At 43.8% G+C, this 16,763-nt stretch overlaps 2 long non-coding RNA genes across 3 annotated transcripts; one reads left to right on the top strand and one right to left on the bottom strand.

Annotated features, from left to right (window-relative positions):
- The first annotated feature begins 108 nt into the window (after positions 1–108).
- On the top strand, positions 109–6,620 carry LOC134202762 (uncharacterized). Its single transcript, XR_009977337.1, has 3 exons — positions 109–280; positions 337–724; positions 5,983–6,620. It is a non-coding gene; the product is annotated as an uncharacterized LOC134202762 (long non-coding RNA).
- A 2,511-nt stretch (positions 6,621–9,131) lies between these two features.
- Positions 9,132–11,517, bottom strand: LOC134202757 (uncharacterized). Of its 2 annotated transcripts, none has more exons than XR_009977333.1 (3): positions 11,250–11,517; positions 10,070–11,174; positions 9,132–10,009 (listed from the first exon to the last, which is right to left on the bottom strand). It is a non-coding gene; the product is annotated as an uncharacterized LOC134202757 (long non-coding RNA). The 2 variants fall into 2 exon arrangements; XR_009977332.1 differs by having other exon boundaries at positions 11,232–11,517.
- Between the last annotated feature and the right edge of the window lie 5,246 nt (positions 11,518–16,763).

The raw sequence follows: 16,763 nt of genomic DNA on the forward strand, positions 1-16,763 counted from the left end.
AAAAAAATCAAAAAGATTTAAAATGATTCGGCGGGATGAATCTTTTTTTTTTATAAATATTTCTCGCCTCGATGATGTTTTTTTCAGTGTGGCGAGATTGTCTGTTAAGAAAAAAAAACATAAACAACACTCCCAATAGCGGCGGCCGTACTGCAACCCCGGCACCAGTTCGTCGGTGATTGCGACGGTTATTTTCCCCGGAAGTGCCGCATGATGTCAAGCTGTTGTATGCGGAAGCGCATCAGCTCATCCCATCGCTTCTGCAAATCGGAATTAAGTGGTAAGGAAAGAAAATCTAAAAACAGTCTGCACCTAAAAACAACCTTTATTTTTCAGGATCAGTTTGAGCGACGATTCAAAGTTGGCGACCTTCCCCACTTTGAAGGTGGATACCGTTCTATGGGAACGGTTCCACATTTTCATTTATATTCAGCTTACATCTAAACAGACAACACTGAATAAACAAATAGACGCCACTATAAAAGGTTCGAAGCAACATCTCTCCATCCTCGGTTGCGCCCCACGCTCGTCAAATCGATTTACACTTGGTTCGCCCACCAAGCTCGCTGTGCTCCATGCCTTTTTGTACCTGCCGGGTCGGAAGCGAAAACCATGTTTACAGTGTTGCTGTCCGGCATCTTTGCAACTGCCCTGCCCATCGTACCCTTCCAGCTTTAGCACCGTTCTTTTGCACACCGCCAAAGATGGTCCTAAGCACGTGTAAGTAAGTAATCCCTCATGTGCTGCTAAAATCTTTCACGATTTGACTGTGGAATACTGCCGTGAATCGCATATTTGTCCCATATGAATAGGAAACCCAGCAAAGATGGGACAGATATGCGATTCACGGCAGAATATAATTGTAATTGTAATTTCGATGAATATATAGAAAATATAGATAAATAATATAGAAATTTCCATCAGAGCCTTGCAAATCTGCAGGAGGCAATCAACAATTAGAACGTTTTACAATGACAAATATCATCCCAGCCGGAAATCCGATCCTTTTCCAAGCGGCCAATATTCCTTTGTTCGTGTACACATGTATCCGTTTCTATACATCACGTCCATTTGAGCATATCAAAAGACTTCGCTGGGAGTTGAGCATATTATCGGATACCCTACGGATACCAGGGTGTCAAATTGAATCCCTCAGTAGATTGAAATAGAATATTTCAGGAATACCTGATAACATTATTCATAGATTTTTAATTGAATCATCCTGCGGGTCTAATGAGATGTTTTAAGGAATTCACATAGTGAAATCAACTTTAAACTCCCAATGGAATTGTTCAGGGTTTGCAATGAAATCCTTTAAAGACGCCGAATAGAGTTCACAAGGTTTTCCGATTAAATGCTTAAGAAATTTAAATAAAAGAAAAGATAGGAACACCGTCTTCGATCATAGGTCGCGCAGACTGAATACGTAACACCTAGCATTAGACAACGGACACAACACCCAGTGGACCAGTGGAGAATTTTTCGCTTTACGAAAAGTTTTCTTCTCACTAGGGCGGGAATCGAACCCACACACAGCACACAAATGCACCCAGATGACGCCGCTAATAGTACGGCCGTGAAGCCCAAAATTCCAAAATACATAGAATCCTGTAGTGATTCCAAATGTAATCCACCGAAGATTTCAAATGCAATTATCTAGAAATCCAAAAGAATCCTTCAGGAATTTCAAATAGAACCCTTTAGAAAAACAGATATTCTGAGCGCAAATCTGTAGTAATTACAAATAATCCTTTATGGTTTCTACTTGATTCCTTCATGGACTCTCGTCGCACCAGCTGCGAGGCGGCAATTTCCTAGTTGGGGATGTAATACCAACGAAGAAGAAGAAGGATTGCATAAAGAGTTTTCCAGAAGACTGAATAGAATAGAATCCTCCAGTGGTTCCGAATAGAACCCTAGAATTCTGTATTGATCCGACTGGAAATCTCCATTGATTAATAGGATCGGAGTTCTCCAGCGATTCCGAATGGAATTCCTTACGCATTCTGACTGGAAATCTTCCAATTTCCAGTGCATGATCATCTGTATTTATTATTCAAATCCTTTCAAATTCCGAATAAAATCCGTATACATACGTGAATGCATATGGAACTTTTACAGGGTAACTGGAATCCACCAGGGTTTCCCAATTCTTAATGGAAATCTCCTGTGATTCCCGGCGATACCCAATGGAATCCATCAGGGATGGGTGATAGAATCCTCCAGGGATTCTCGATGGAATGATCTGTGGAATCCTTTAAGGCTCCCTGTATAATCCTTCAGAGATGACCAAGGGATGGAAATTCTTTAGGGATTTCCAGTGGAATGCTTCAGTAATTCTCAGCGGAATCCTTCGGTGATTCCCAATGGAATCCTTTAGGGATTCCCAATGTATTTCACATCCTCCAGGGATTCCCAATGGAATACTTCAGTGGTGGCTGATAGAATCCTCCAGGGATTTCCGATTAAATGGTCTGTGGAATCCTTTAGGGCTCCCTGTACGATCCTTCACGGATGGGAATTCTTCAAGGATTCCCAGTGGAATGCTTCAGTGATTCCCAGCGGAATCCTTTAGTGTTTCCCAATGGAATCCTTCAGTGATTCCCAATGGAATCCTCCAGGGATTCCCAATGGAATCCTCCAGGGATTCCCAATGGAATCCTCCAGGGATTCCCAATGGAATCCTACAGGGATTCCCAATGGAATCCTCCAGGGATTCCCAATGGAATCCTCCAGGGATTCCCAATGGAATCCTCCAGAGGTTCCCAATGGAATCCTCCAGGGATTCCCAGTGGAATCCTCCAGGGATTCTCAGTGGAATCCTCCAGGGATTCCCAGTGGAATCCTCCAGGGATTCCCAGTGGAATCCTCCAGGGATTCCCAGTGGAATCCTCCAGGGATTCCCAGTGGAATCCTCCAGGGATTCCCAGTGGAATCCTCCAGGGATTTCCAGTGGAATCCTCCAGGGATTCCCAGTGGAATCCTCCAGGGATTCCAAATGGAATCCTCCAGGATTCCCAGTGGAATCCTCCAGGATTCCCAGTGGAATCCTCCAGGATTCCCAGTGGAATCCTCCAGGATTCCCAGTGGAATCCTCCAGGGATTCCCAGTGGAATCCTCCAGGATTCCCAGTGGAATCCTCCAGGATTCCCAGGGGATTCCTCCAGGGATTCCCAGGGGATTCCTCCAGGGATTCCCAGGGGATTCCTCCAGGGATTCCCAGGGGATTCCTCCAGGGATTCCCAGGGATTCCTCCAGGATTCCCAGGGAATCCTCCAGGATTCCAGGAATCCTCCAGGATTCCCAGTGAAATCCTCCAGGGATTCCCAGTGGAATCCTCCAGGGATTCCCAGTGGAATCCTCCAGGGATTCCCAGTGGAATCCTCCAGGGATTCCCAGTGGAATCCTCCAGGGATTCCCAGTGGAATCCTCCAGGGATTCCCAGTGGAATCCTCCAGGGATTTCCAGTGGAATCCTTCAGGGATTGGAATCTAGTGGAATCCCCCAGGGATTTCCAATGGATTCCCAGTGGAATCTTTCAAGGATTTCCGTGGAATCCTGCAGGGATTCCCAGCGGAATCCTTCAGGGATTTCCAGCGGAACCCGCAGCGATTCCCAGCGTAATCCTTCAGGAATTCCCAATTTAATCCTCCAGGGATTCCCAATGGAATCCTCCAGGGATTCCCAATGGAATGCTTCAGGGATTTCTAATGGAATCCTCCAGGGTTTCCCAACGGAATCCTCCAGGGATTCCCAATGAAATCCCCCAGGGATTCCCAATAAAATCTTCCAAGGATTACTAATGCAATCCTCCAGGGATTACCAAAGGAACCCCTCGGGGATTCACAGTGGAATCCTTTGGGGATTCGCATTGGGAACCTTTGGAGATTCCCTGTGGAATTCTCCAGGTATTCATAGTGGAACTCTCCAATGACTTCTAGTGGAATCCTCCAGTGACTTCCAGTGGAATCCTCTAGGGTTCACAGTGAATCCTCCAGGGATTGCCAGTAGAATGCTTCAGTGTTTCCCAATGGAATCCTCCAGGGATTCCCAATGAAATCTTCCAAGGATTCCTAATGGAATCGTCCAGGGATTACCAATGGAACCCCTCGGGGATTTGCATTACAAACCTTTGGGGATTCCCTGTGGATTTCTCCAGGGATTCATAGTGGAACTCTCCAGTGACTTCCAGAGGAATCCTCCAGTGACTTCCAGTGGAATCCTCAAGGGTTCACAGTGAATCCTCCAGGGATTCCCAGTAGAATCCTTCAGTGTTTCCCAATGGAATCCTTCAGGGATTGGAATCTAGTGGAATCCCCCAGGGATTCCCAGTGGAATCCTGCAGGGATTCCCAGCGGAATCCTTCAGGGATTCCCAGCGTAATCCTTCGGGAATTCCCAGCGGAATCCTTCAGAGATTCCCAGCGTAATCCTTCGGGGATTCCCAAAAAAATCCTCCAGGGATTCCCAATGGAATCATCCAGGGATTTCTAATGGAATCCTCCAGGGTTTCCCAATGGTATCCTCCAGGGATTCCTAATGGAATCCTCCAGGGATTACCAATGGAACCCCTCGGGGATTCACAGTGGAATCCTTTGGGGATTCGCATTGGAAACCTTTGGGGATTCCGTGTGCATTTCTCCAGGGATTCATAGTGAAAATCTCCAGTGACTTCCAGGGATTTTCAGTGCAATCCTCCAGGGTTCACAGTGAATCCTCCAGGGATTCCCAGTAGAATCCTTCAGTGTTTCCCAATGGAATCCTTCAGGGATTGGAATCTAGTGGAATCCCCCAGGGATTCCCAATGGATTCCCAGTGGAATCTTTCAAGGATTTCCGTGGATTCCTTCAGGGATTCCCAGCGGAATCCTTCAGGGATTCCCAGCGGAATCCTTCAGGGATTCCCAGCGGAATCCTTCAGCGATTCCCAGCGTAATACTTCAGGGATTCCCAATTGATTACAAGGATTACGCTGGGAATCCCTGAAGGATTACGCTGGGAATCCCTGCAGGATTCCGCTGGAAATCCCTGAAGGATTCCGCTGGGAATCCCAGAAGGATTCCGCTGGGAATTCCCGAAGGATTCCGCTGGGAATCCCTGAAGGATTCCACGGAAATCCTTGAAAGATTCCACTGGGAATCCATTGGGAATCCTTAGGGGATTCCACTAGATTCCAATCCCTGAAGAATTCCATTGGGAAACACTGAAGGATTCTACTGGGAATCCCTGGAGGATTCACTGTGAACCCTTGAGGATTCCACTGGAAATCCCTGAAGGATTCCACTGGAAATCCCTGGAGGATTCCACTGGAAGTCACTGGAGAGTTCCACTATGAATCTCCAGGGATTCCCCCAGGGATACCCAATGGATTCCCAGTGGAATCTTTCAAGGATTTCCGTGGAATCCTTCAGGGATTCCCAGCGGAATCCTTCAGGGATTCCCAGCGGAATCCTTCAGGGATTCCCAGCGGAATCCTTCAGTGATTCCCAGCGGAATCCTTCAGGGATTCCCAGCGGAACCCTTCAGGGATTCCGAGCGGAATCCTTCAGGAATTCCCAGCGGAATCCTTCACGGATTCCCAACGGAATCCAGCGGAATCCTTCAGTGATTAACAGCGGAATCTTTCAGGGATTCCCAGCGGAATCCATTAGGGATTCTCAGCGAAATTCTTTAGGAACAAAAGTGACTGTCACGCCGCCGCCGATGATTTGATCGGCGCACAGGTCTAGTACACACTCACGCACACACAGACATCACATCAGTTAATCGAGCTGTGTGAAGTGACTGTGACTGTTGATTTTTAGTACTATGGGCGACCCATAGTGTTAAGCCATAGGCCTTCTATCAAAAGAATGATCTTACCTGTGGCCTTTCGGTACAACTCTATTGTACGAGAAAGACAAAAACCTATGTTGAACTTTGACATACTGCCGAAACGAACGATACTAAATACTGATGTAAATTTGTTGTTTTTTTTTCAACAGATATCAGAGCCGAGAGATCCGTTTGTATTTGAATCTGCCGAAGGACTTCTAAATTATTCCTGACAGCAATCACAATTTTGAACAGGGAAAAGTTGTGGATTAGTTCTTGGATGGAGATGGAGAACAAATTGCCTATCGAATATCTCTATTGGGCAACATCATGCTGGGCCCGAACAAAAACATATTGCGATTCAGACAATCGACGCCGTGGGCTTTTTATCGATGCGCACTATCAGCCTCGTGGAAAACCAACGCGCACTTGCAGTTTTCGAGAGTAAAGTTTTGCGTACTATCTATGGCGGGGTGCCGATGGAAGACGGTATATGGAGGAGGCGAATGAACCACGAGTTGCAACAGCTGTTGGGAGAACCAACCACAAAAATCAACAGACTGCGGTGGGCCGAACACGTAGCTAGAATGTCGGACAATAAACCGGTGAAAAAGTTTCTCGATAATAATCCGGGCGCAAGAAGGCGAGGTGCGAAGCGAGCAAAATGGATCGATGAGGTGGAAAACGATTTGCGGACCCTCCACAGACTGCGTGGTTGGCGACGTAAAGCCATGGACCGAGCTGAATGTAGACGAGTGTTATGTACTGTATAGGCCACCGCCGCCTTAGACTGAATAAATAAATAAATCACGTATAAATGTATGGTCGGTGATAGGCTAAACCGCACTTTACGCCTATTGCGTGGAGGAACATGTAGCAAGATTTCTGATTAATAGGGATGGGACAGCTACCAATTATTTTTGATTCTTTATTCGATTTGGCTGAGCCCAGGCCCCATACAACAATGTTCTATTTGGGACTAGTTAGGAAGCAGCTTTGAAAATTCGTGCATTGAGTAAAAAAATAGATTAAATTTGGTAAATAAAAATTCTGACAGTAATATATATTTAGTACACTGGATTTTGTTTTTACACGATTTACATTTTCTCAATTTTCCACTCATCCTAAATGTTTAACGTATATTAATTATCATGTGATTTTTCTTTGATTTATTCTGGATTTTTTTAAACATGTTGCGAAGAGTTTGGTGGCAAATTGAAGTCACACGATCAAAAATACGAGCGAAAAAAAATCGTGTAAAAACAAAATCCTGTGTAATTTCGAAATTAACCTAAACCTCACATTTGTGCTTATTCTGCGTCTCGTATTTGGTGAGACGTTTTGAAGGAAGTCACAATTGTCGATGCCTCCCATTTCAATTACACGGTCGGCTCATGTGAGACGTGTCGGAATCGACATTTCTCGAATCATTCGATACGCAGAATAGGCACAATTATCGACCTCAGATTGAAACCTTTGGAAGAATATTTTTTCGATAAGGCTCGGTTCCGGTTGAATTAGTTTGACTTGTTTTCTATTTCCTAATCCAAGTGTTTTGAAGTTCAATCCAAACGGCTTGCTCTTCACTTGCCCTGGCCCTACGTGCATTTTACTAAGCACAAGTGAAATGAGCAAGTATCTTGCTTTCAACACGAAACGAACGAACGCCTTTGTTAAAATCACTCGAATTAAATGAAAGTTGAACACGTTCAATGTTTGGCATGTCAATTGAATGCAACTGGGTTTGGGAACCTCTGGTCTAGGCGGTTTGTGACTGAACGAGTTTTTGGCTAGAATATCAGGCGTTGACGTTCGCAAAGGTGAGAAAGACGGAGTAACCGGGGACATTCGTCCCCAGTAGCAAATGACCATCCAGTAAGGCATCGACATCTCGGCATGATCAGCTAAGGGTCCACCATGTCATATGCATCAATACCGTTAAACGGGGCGAATAGAAACACTTTGTACCATATTTGAAGTTGTATAAAAATAACGATTTATAAATTCAATTCAGTTTGTCGAAAATGTGGGTGGTATCTTCCTTCATTATGGGAGTTAATGTCATTCGAATACATTTGTTCTATATTTTTTTGTTTGATAAATAGTTGGATGTTTCTATTCACCCCGTAATGGGGCGAATAGAAACACTTCCCAAGTATAACCATGAAGCTATATATACTTATAAAAACACAGCCCTAAAAGTTGACTTAAAGTGGAAAAGGGCAATTATAAGATCGAATTAATGGTTCATTACTTTGGCATGTTGAAATAAAGCACCAGTAATGCATCGCTGCATTCGTACTGCTGATTTAGGGTATCGTTGTCTGACAGTTGATAAATAAATGCAACAACACATTGTTAAAACAGATCTAATGCAATTAGCATTTGGAATGCCGATTTGTGATTGATATATGTGCAATATTGTAATGCTTGGTGTTACTTGGGTTACCAATAAACAATGTTTTCTCGATGTTTCAATGGAAAAAATAGATTGATATATAATAATAAAAATCATACGAAGGCTTTATGAATTCTACAGGAGTAATTTTCAACAAAATTCACTATAAAATTTAGGGACTTTGCTGTTATGTATGTGAAGACAAAAGAATAGATTCTATCATCATCCTTATTATCATTCTATCATAAGGGGCATATAGGGCATTCAGACTACTAACTATGAAAACTAATATAGAGTAGAGATACGCGACGTCATATACTGATTGTAATCTCATATCTGTTCTATATGAATAGGAAACTAAGTAAAGATAGGACAAATATCCGATTACAGGCAGTATACATTATTCTGTGTCTTGTAGTCTGGATAGCCCATTAGCAATATTCAAATGTCCTATTAATTCTGTTTTAAATTAAACCTAAATCGGTAAGAATCGTTTGTCCTTCCCCACCAAGGAGTTTCAAAGCGTTCCTTTTTTGCGTGTCAACAAATTATCGAGTAGAGTATGTATTTGATGCCACACACATCAGCGTTGCACTTATTGTTTCTATTCACCCCATAAAGTGCGAATTGATATTTTATTTTCAAATTTAGGCGATAAAAATATTTATACTTGCCGATAATTCAATATTACACCGTAAACGTTTGAATAGATAAGCAATGCATCTACTACATAATGCTGATTACTTTAAAAGGAATTGCAACCAACTTTTTCAGAATAAGTTTTTTGTCATAAATAAAAACGCGATATGTACCTATTCCTCAAATATCTTGATTTTTTATAAAAAAAAATATATAGTGTTGTTAATAGCTTAGTAAACACTTGGTGTCACTCATGTAGTATAAACATGCGTGAAAAGCCTTTTTCCCGAAGATTTTTGTATATTCTTACAATTTTGTGAAAGTATTGTTAAGTTTAGGGAGTTTTGTTTCTATTCGCCCCATTTTACGGTACTAGAAATCCAAACGGCCATCAAAACATCCAATCACATCCCAAAAAGTCCCGAGAGTCGATCGCATCAACCGAGAAGCTCAAGGCTGACACTCGCTCAACTATTGGATCCTCTTTTTCGCAATATTCTAGGTACCGTAATTTTCACGCTCAACTGATTATCTTAATATCTTAATAAAGGTTCTCCAAGTTCTATGGATTGATTCTTAATGCCAAGAATAAGTAAGGTGCCCTGAAACGCGAAGGACCTCTGCTTTTTGGAGGCACCGTACAATGCCTTCCTGTGCAGCACAACATTGATATTCGAATATGAAAAATATATGGCATCTTTATACAAATTATTTCCAATCCTTTATATTGACAATTCAATTATAAATTAAAACCATTGTACCATTGGTACTTCGCGTACCTGAAGGAATAAAATAGACTCCATCTCGCGGTTCTCAGCCTCTTTCCCAGCAAACCCCAACCTGTACCTCCCCGTGGTGCTGGTCGGGGTACGAGCAATCTCAAGGAGCATCGGATAACCAACCCCGGTGGGAACTATGGTTGTACGGTGGCAAAGAACGTGGAAGGGAGTTTGCTCCTCTCTTAGGTGCAAATCTGAACGAGCGTCTGTTCTCCATGTTAGAAGCGGCTCACAACAGCATCTGTTCCCCAGGGGCAGCTGATCGTCGTCCGAGTGCCAGCGAGGGACTGTATACAAAATTTCGCAGAATAGTTCACCGGAAAGTTAGGTGGAATGGCCCTCAGAAACTTGGGGAGTTTGTGTCAGGCCCAGCTAGCCACCCTAAAAACAATCAATGAATAATCAGCAAGAGAATAATATATGCCATTTAATCAAACTTACCATTAATCATTTCATTCATCATCTGATGTTGCTTAAAATCGTCGAGCCTTGACTGTCCATGGTTTAGGAGAAACTCTTCGGTTTATTCTGCAGAAGCTGCAGGTTAGTTAGATTTTCCGCTGATAAATATTCGTTGTTATGCTTTTGCTGATGCAGCTCGCCAACCGGAAGTCCGCATGCACTGCTCGCCGTCGTGGTAAAACTGTTGGACCTTCGGATTTTTAGCAGGCCGTTTCCATCCATATCGAAGTCTCCAATAGGAGGAACTCGGTCGAAGCTGCTACGGCAGCTGCAGCGCGGGCCAGATAGTTGAACTCCTCTTCGTTATCGTAATCACAATCGTAGTCAAATATTTCGGTTCCATTTTTGCTGAAGCGCAGATGATCATCGTCACTCGAGTCCAGATCCGAGAGCACCACGGTGTGGCCACCGAGACCGCCGCCACCGTTCATGTTCAAACTGCCGTCATTAGCACTGCTTCCCAGGAACCCACCAGAGGCTTGACTAGAAGATGCAATCAGCTGATGTTTGCTGGAGTTGTTGGTCGCGGTGCCGGCACTGCTGCTATTCCCAGTGGATTTATTGCTAACCTGCGTGGGTGTTTTACTAAATGTTACCGGCACGAATACCGATATCCTGAACGGCACTGCCGGAACTCCCATTGCCATCCCCGATCACGATGGTGCTGCTTCCGCTTACACTGCTCCCGCTGCCACCACCCTCCTACCACATCCGTGCACCAGTCCAAATTGGCCAGCAGTTTGGTGGTCTTCAGCAGCTGCGAGGAAATGCTATCGGGACAGGAACTAGAGCTGGAACTGCTGCTGCCGACTTGGCTGAGACTCTGCTGCGACTTGGACACACTACACGAGTTTTGGGATCTTCCAGGTTGACCACTTTCATGAGCTTCAAGTGTTTTCCTCTTGAAGATAGGTGACGTGAGGGAGCGGCAACAGAATCAGCATCAGCGTCATCGTCTTGAACGTACTATATCGTCTATTTCTTCTTCAGTTCTTAAGCCATGATGATTCAGGGCCTTTTGTGATACGTATATGTACAGCATCGGATTCGTTCCCTTTCGGGGTCCGAAAGTGGCGTTGTTCTACTGCAATTTGTAGAGGGAGTTGTTTCGTTACCGTAAAATCATGATAATAAATCATACCGTTTCGATGAACAATACTTCTGTAGTCCGTGGTACTGCTGGTGTACTATCGTTGGGATGGTGTTCCGGCAGGATTTTGCACTAGCACGACGGATTGCGAGTAGAGCCTGGATATGTTGTGATCACTGTTGACGCCATATAGCAGTCCATCGAACGTAAGGAATTTCGTTTGTTGCTGCTGGTGTTTCTCCGCCGTAAAATGTAGGATACGACGGTGTTCCGGCAGCAAAATCTGCTACCTAGCAGTCAAACTATACAGATTCCTTCCTGTGCTGATGTTCCGGCAACAAGATTGAATTTTTGTTTGACAGATGTTCCTCATGAACACTGAAACAAAAATGTGGGCGGGATTTAACTGCCGTCAGGCAAAATTTCAAAAAAATAGAAAGATTTAAAATGATTCGAAAAGATTTAGAAAAAAATCGAAAATGAAACCGAATCAAAAGATTCGAGTGTCTTCCCCCCTGGGTGGAGCTATTGCAAAAATCTATACCCAGCAAGGAAGGTTACTCTAACTTGACCCTAATGTGCGTGTAACCTGTTAGATGGTGAGCCTAATTTTTTCACTAACATTAGGGTAAAGTGAGGCTAAAGTTACGCTAGAATGACACACTTTTGTTAGGTATGCTCATGATTTATGCATAATTTCATCTAACATGTTACCCTCACGTTAGATGAATGTTATGTATGTTTCGCTTTGGGCGGTTAGGCAGCGGTTAGAGTGTTTCGAAAGGGATTTTCATGCTGATTTATTTACATCCAGCTGTCATCAGAGGCAGAATGTATATGTACTTGGAAAGTACATAAGTGCCTCCAATGACAGTTGAATGTAAATATGTAACATATAAAACAACATCATCGCGAATTTCTTCCGCATAAATATGTAAATATGTTTTATTCATTGTTTCACATCGAATGAATTTAAGGTAAGTAAGATTTAGTATCACTTTACGGTTGTCTGCTGAGTGCTGATTATTGTAGATCGGCTCTTTTGTCGATCCGGGGCCGTGTTTCCGCCGTCCGGGAGCCTTAAAATCATTATCCTTTTCAGGCTTGCACTGCCGGTTTTTCTTCGGCTCGGGACAATCGTCTGGCCACTTCCGAGGATGAAAAAAGCAGTGCCGGTGAGTTCGCAACCGATGAAGTTTACCAAGCGATGCAAGAAGTAGTGTTGCCGTTTGCCGAATAAGGATATGCGGAGTTACGTTCGGTCCGAAACCATGAAAATTAAAAATTCCTCTTGCAATTCTCGAATTGCATCCGCTACCAGCTCATCAGATTGCATCCGGATGGGCTCTTTTCTGTTGGTACCTTTGCGGACCGAAATCCAAACAATGAAGAGAAAAAAAGTTTGCACAGTAAGTTACTTACAATTGTTATATTAATGAATTTTTAATACGAATTCGACATTTTTATTTAAAATTAGGGATAGATGTATATTGCAATAAAAATTAAATGAAAATTGATTGAAAACCAACGCAGTCTTGAATTCAATCCTGCTTGATCTAGAAAACCCCCAAGAATTCTTATGGATTCCTTCAGTAGTTCCCCTAGAAATTCCAACAGACGTCCCTACGAGAACTTTTTAAGAAATTCGTCTTGGAATTCCTCAAGGTGTCTAGGGGTTTCAAAATTCCCTTATAAATTCTTCTGGGAATTCTCCCTAGAGTTTATCCGGGAGCTCCAAACGGAGTTTCCCTGAGAATTCCCCCAGGAGTTACTCTGCTGGTTCATCATGGGATTCCTATAAATTCATCCATTAGGGAATTCAATAAAGGATCCAGAATTCCCTTCGGAGTTCCCACTAGAAATTGTTCTGAGAAATTGTTTTGAGTATTCCTTCGATAGCTTTTTTATTGAAATTCCTTCATGAGTTCGTCTGGCAATTTCTCCCTTAGTTCTGGTGGGAGTTCTACAGCAATTCTCTTTCTTTGGACATTTCTATCAGATATTCTCTGTTTGTTCCTCGTGAAGCTTCTCTGAAAATTGCTGGTAGAAGTTTCTGACTTTCTCAAGTTCCCTTAGCAACTTCTTCAGAGGTTCCAAAATTCCTTCAAGTTTTTTTTTAACGAAAGTTTTACAGATACTCCTACAAGAAATTTCCTCTGGAGATCCACTGAAATTAACCACGAGTTCTTCTGATGATATCTCCAGGGGTTCCTATAGGATTTTATTATAAATTTATAAATTTCGCCATGAGTTCCACTGAAATTTGCTACAAAAGTTTCTCCGAGAGTTTATCGCGGAGTTCCTAGTAATCCATTCAGATTTACTTTTGGTAATTATTACACATTTTTTTCTGGGTATCCTTTTCAGAAAATCCCTGAGACTTCTGCCCCGGAATTTCCAGCATTTTCTATAGAGTGTCTAAGTGTTTCGAAATCCCACCAGAAGCTATTCTGGTGATTCATCCAAGAGTGTATTGGGTTTTTCTCTTGGAATTCTTCTGATAATCCCTCAAAGAATTTGCCAATTCCTCCAGATGTTCCTGAATTCCTTTATAAGTTTTCCAGGGAACTTCATAAAGATTTTCTGAATTACTCCAAAAGTGTTTCTACAAGCTCTTCGAGAATTTTACAAAAAATTCCACTTGAAGTCTACCCTGGAAATTGCTTTTCAAGTTCCGCTTGAAGTACCCCAAGGACTTCTGATGGGACATTTATTCGGGAATTCGACTAAGAATTTCTCCCGAAAATTTGTCCGGGAATTCTTCCAGGAAATCGTCCGCGAATTCCTTCGGAAATTCGTCGGGAGGTTTTTCGTGAACTCGTCCAGGAATTCTTCCGGAAAGTTGTTCGGGAACCCTTTCGAGAAAACAATCGGGAACTCCTTTGGGAATTCCTTCCGTAACTCGTCCGGAAATGTCTTAGTAAATTCCTTCGGGAGCTCCGTCAAGAAATTCCCCAGAAGCTCATTTAAAAATACCTCTAGAAATTCCTTTAGAAATTTATAAGTCGATTTCCTAAAAAAAATATCTAGGAGTTTTACCATAAGCTACTCTAAAAATTCCTTCAAAAAATGCTTAGGGAATTTTCTCTTTCAGACATTCTTGGAATTCATCAATTCCTCTGGGAATTCCTCTCGGAGTTTCTCTTGCAGACAGGCCTCAGAAAATCCTTCCATGAGTTCTTCTGAGATTTCCACCAGAAGCACCTCTGAGAATTCCACCAATAATTCATCTGGAAATTGCTCCAGAAACTCATTTGAAAATTCTTCCAGGGGTTTCTTTAAATTTTTTTTTGTGAAATCCTCCAAAAATTGACCTGGAAATCCGTTTAAGATTTCCCCTGAGCATTCTTCCAAGAGAGCATCTGGGGAATCCTCCAAGAGTTCCTAAAGAAATTCCTCCAAGAGTTCCTCTGGTAACTGCTCCAGGAGTTATTCTGAAAATACTTCCAGGAGTTCATCTAAGAGTCCCGTGAGAAAATTCCACCACAAATTTATTTGGGAACTACTATATGAGTTCTTTTGGGACTTGTTCCAAGAACTTCTTTGAAAACAGGAGTTCCTCTAGAAATTTATTTCGGTAGTTAGAATTTCTTCGGTAGTTCCTCCAGGAATTCATTTGGAAGTTCCTCCAGGAATTCCTTCGGAAGTTCCTTCAGAAATTCCCTCCGAGATTCCTCCACGAATTCCTTCGGAGATTCCTCCAGGAATTCCTTCGGAGATTCCTCCAGGAATTCCTTCGGAGATTCCTCCAGGAATTCCTTCGGAAGTTCCTCCAAGAATTCCTTCTGAAGTTCCTCCAGGAATTCCTTCGAAAGTTTCTCCAAGAATTCTTTCGGAAGTTCCTACTGGAATTCCTTCGGTAGTTCCTCCAGGAATTCCTTCGGAAGTTCCTCCAGGAATTCCTTCGGAAGTTCCTCCAGGAATTCCTTCGGAAGTTCCTCCAGGAATTCCTTCGAAAGTTTCTCCAGGAATTCCTTTGGAAGTTCCTCCAGGAATTCCTTCGGAAGTTCCTCCAGGAATTCCTTCGGAGTTTCCTCCAGGAATTCATTCAGAAGTTCCTCCAGAAATCCCTTCAGAAGTTCCTCCGGGAATCCCTTCGGATGTTCCTCCAGGAGGAACTTCCGGAGGAATTCCTGGAGGAATTTCCGGAGGAATTCCTGGAGGAACTTCCCGAGGAATTCCTGGAGGAACTTCCCGAGGAATTCCTGGAGGAACTTCCCGAGGAATTCCCGGAGGAACTTTCGGAGGAATTCCTGGAGGAATTTTTTTTCCGGAGGAATTCCTGGAGGAACTTCCGGAGGAATTCCTGGAGGAACTTCCGGAGGAATTCCTGGAGGAACTTCCGGAGGAATTCCTGGAGGAACTTTCGGAGGAATTCCTGGAGGAACTTCCGGAGGAATTCCTGGAGGAACTTCCGGAGGAATTCCTGGAGGAACTTCCAAAGGAATTCCTGGAGGAACTTCCAAAGGAATTCCTGGAGAAACTTTCGAAGGAATTCCTGGAGGAACTTCCGAAGGAATTCCTGGAGGAACTTCCGAAGGAATTCCTGGAGGAACTTCCGAAGGAATTCCTGGAGGAATTCCCGGAGGAATTCCTGGAGGAACTTCCGGAGGAATTCCTGGAGGAACTTCCGGAGGAATTCCTGGAGGAACTTCCGGAGGAATTCCTGAAGGAACTTCCGGAGGAATTCCTGAAGGAACTTCCGGAGGAATTCCTGGAGGAACTTCCGGAGGAATTCCTGGAGGAACTTCCGGAGGAGTTCCTGGAGGAACTTCCGGAGGAATTCCTGGAGGAACTTCCGGAGGAATTCCTGGAGGAACTTCCGGAGGAATTCCTGGAGGAACTTCCGGAGGAATTCCTGGAGGAACTTCCGGAGGAATTCCTGGAGGAACTTCCGGAGGAATTCCTGGAGGAACTTCCGGAGGAATTCCTGGAGGAACTTCCGGAGGAATTCCTGGAGGAACTTCCGGAAGAATTCCTGGAGGAACTTCCGGAGGAATTCCTGGAGGAACTTCCGGAGGAATTCCTGGAGGAACTTCCGGAGGAATTCCTGGAGGAACTTCCGGAGGAATTCCTGGAGGAACTTCCGGAGGAATTCCTGGAGGAACTTCCGGAGGAATTCCTGGAGGAACTTCCGGAGGAATTCCTGGAGGAACTTTCGGAGGAATTCCTGGAGGAACTTTCGGAGGAATTCCTGGAGGAACTTCCGGAGAATTCCTGGAGGAACTTCCGGAGGAATTCCTGGAGGAACTTCCGGAGGAATTCCTGGAGGAACTTCCGGAGGAATCCCTGGAGAAACTTCCGGAGGAATTCCTGGAGGAATTTCCGGAGGAATTCCTGGAGGAATTTCTGGAGGAATTCCCGGAGGAACTTCCGGAGGAATTCCCGGAGGAACTTCCGGAGGAACTTCTGGAGGAATTCCCGGAGGAACTTCCGGAGGAATTCCCGGAGGAACTTCCCGAAGGAGAAATTGCCGAAGGAACTCCTGGAGGATTCCAAGGGATTCACGGAGGAACTCCCGGAAGAATTCGCCGAGGAATTCCCGAAGAAATTTGTAATTCCTTCGACATGTCTTCCGGGAAT

The sequence above is a fragment of the Armigeres subalbatus genome, unplaced genomic scaffold (assembly GCF_024139115.2).
Source record: "Armigeres subalbatus isolate Guangzhou_Male unplaced genomic scaffold, GZ_Asu_2 Contig1406, whole genome shotgun sequence".
NCBI lineage: Eukaryota > Metazoa > Arthropoda > Insecta > Diptera > Culicidae > Armigeres > Armigeres subalbatus.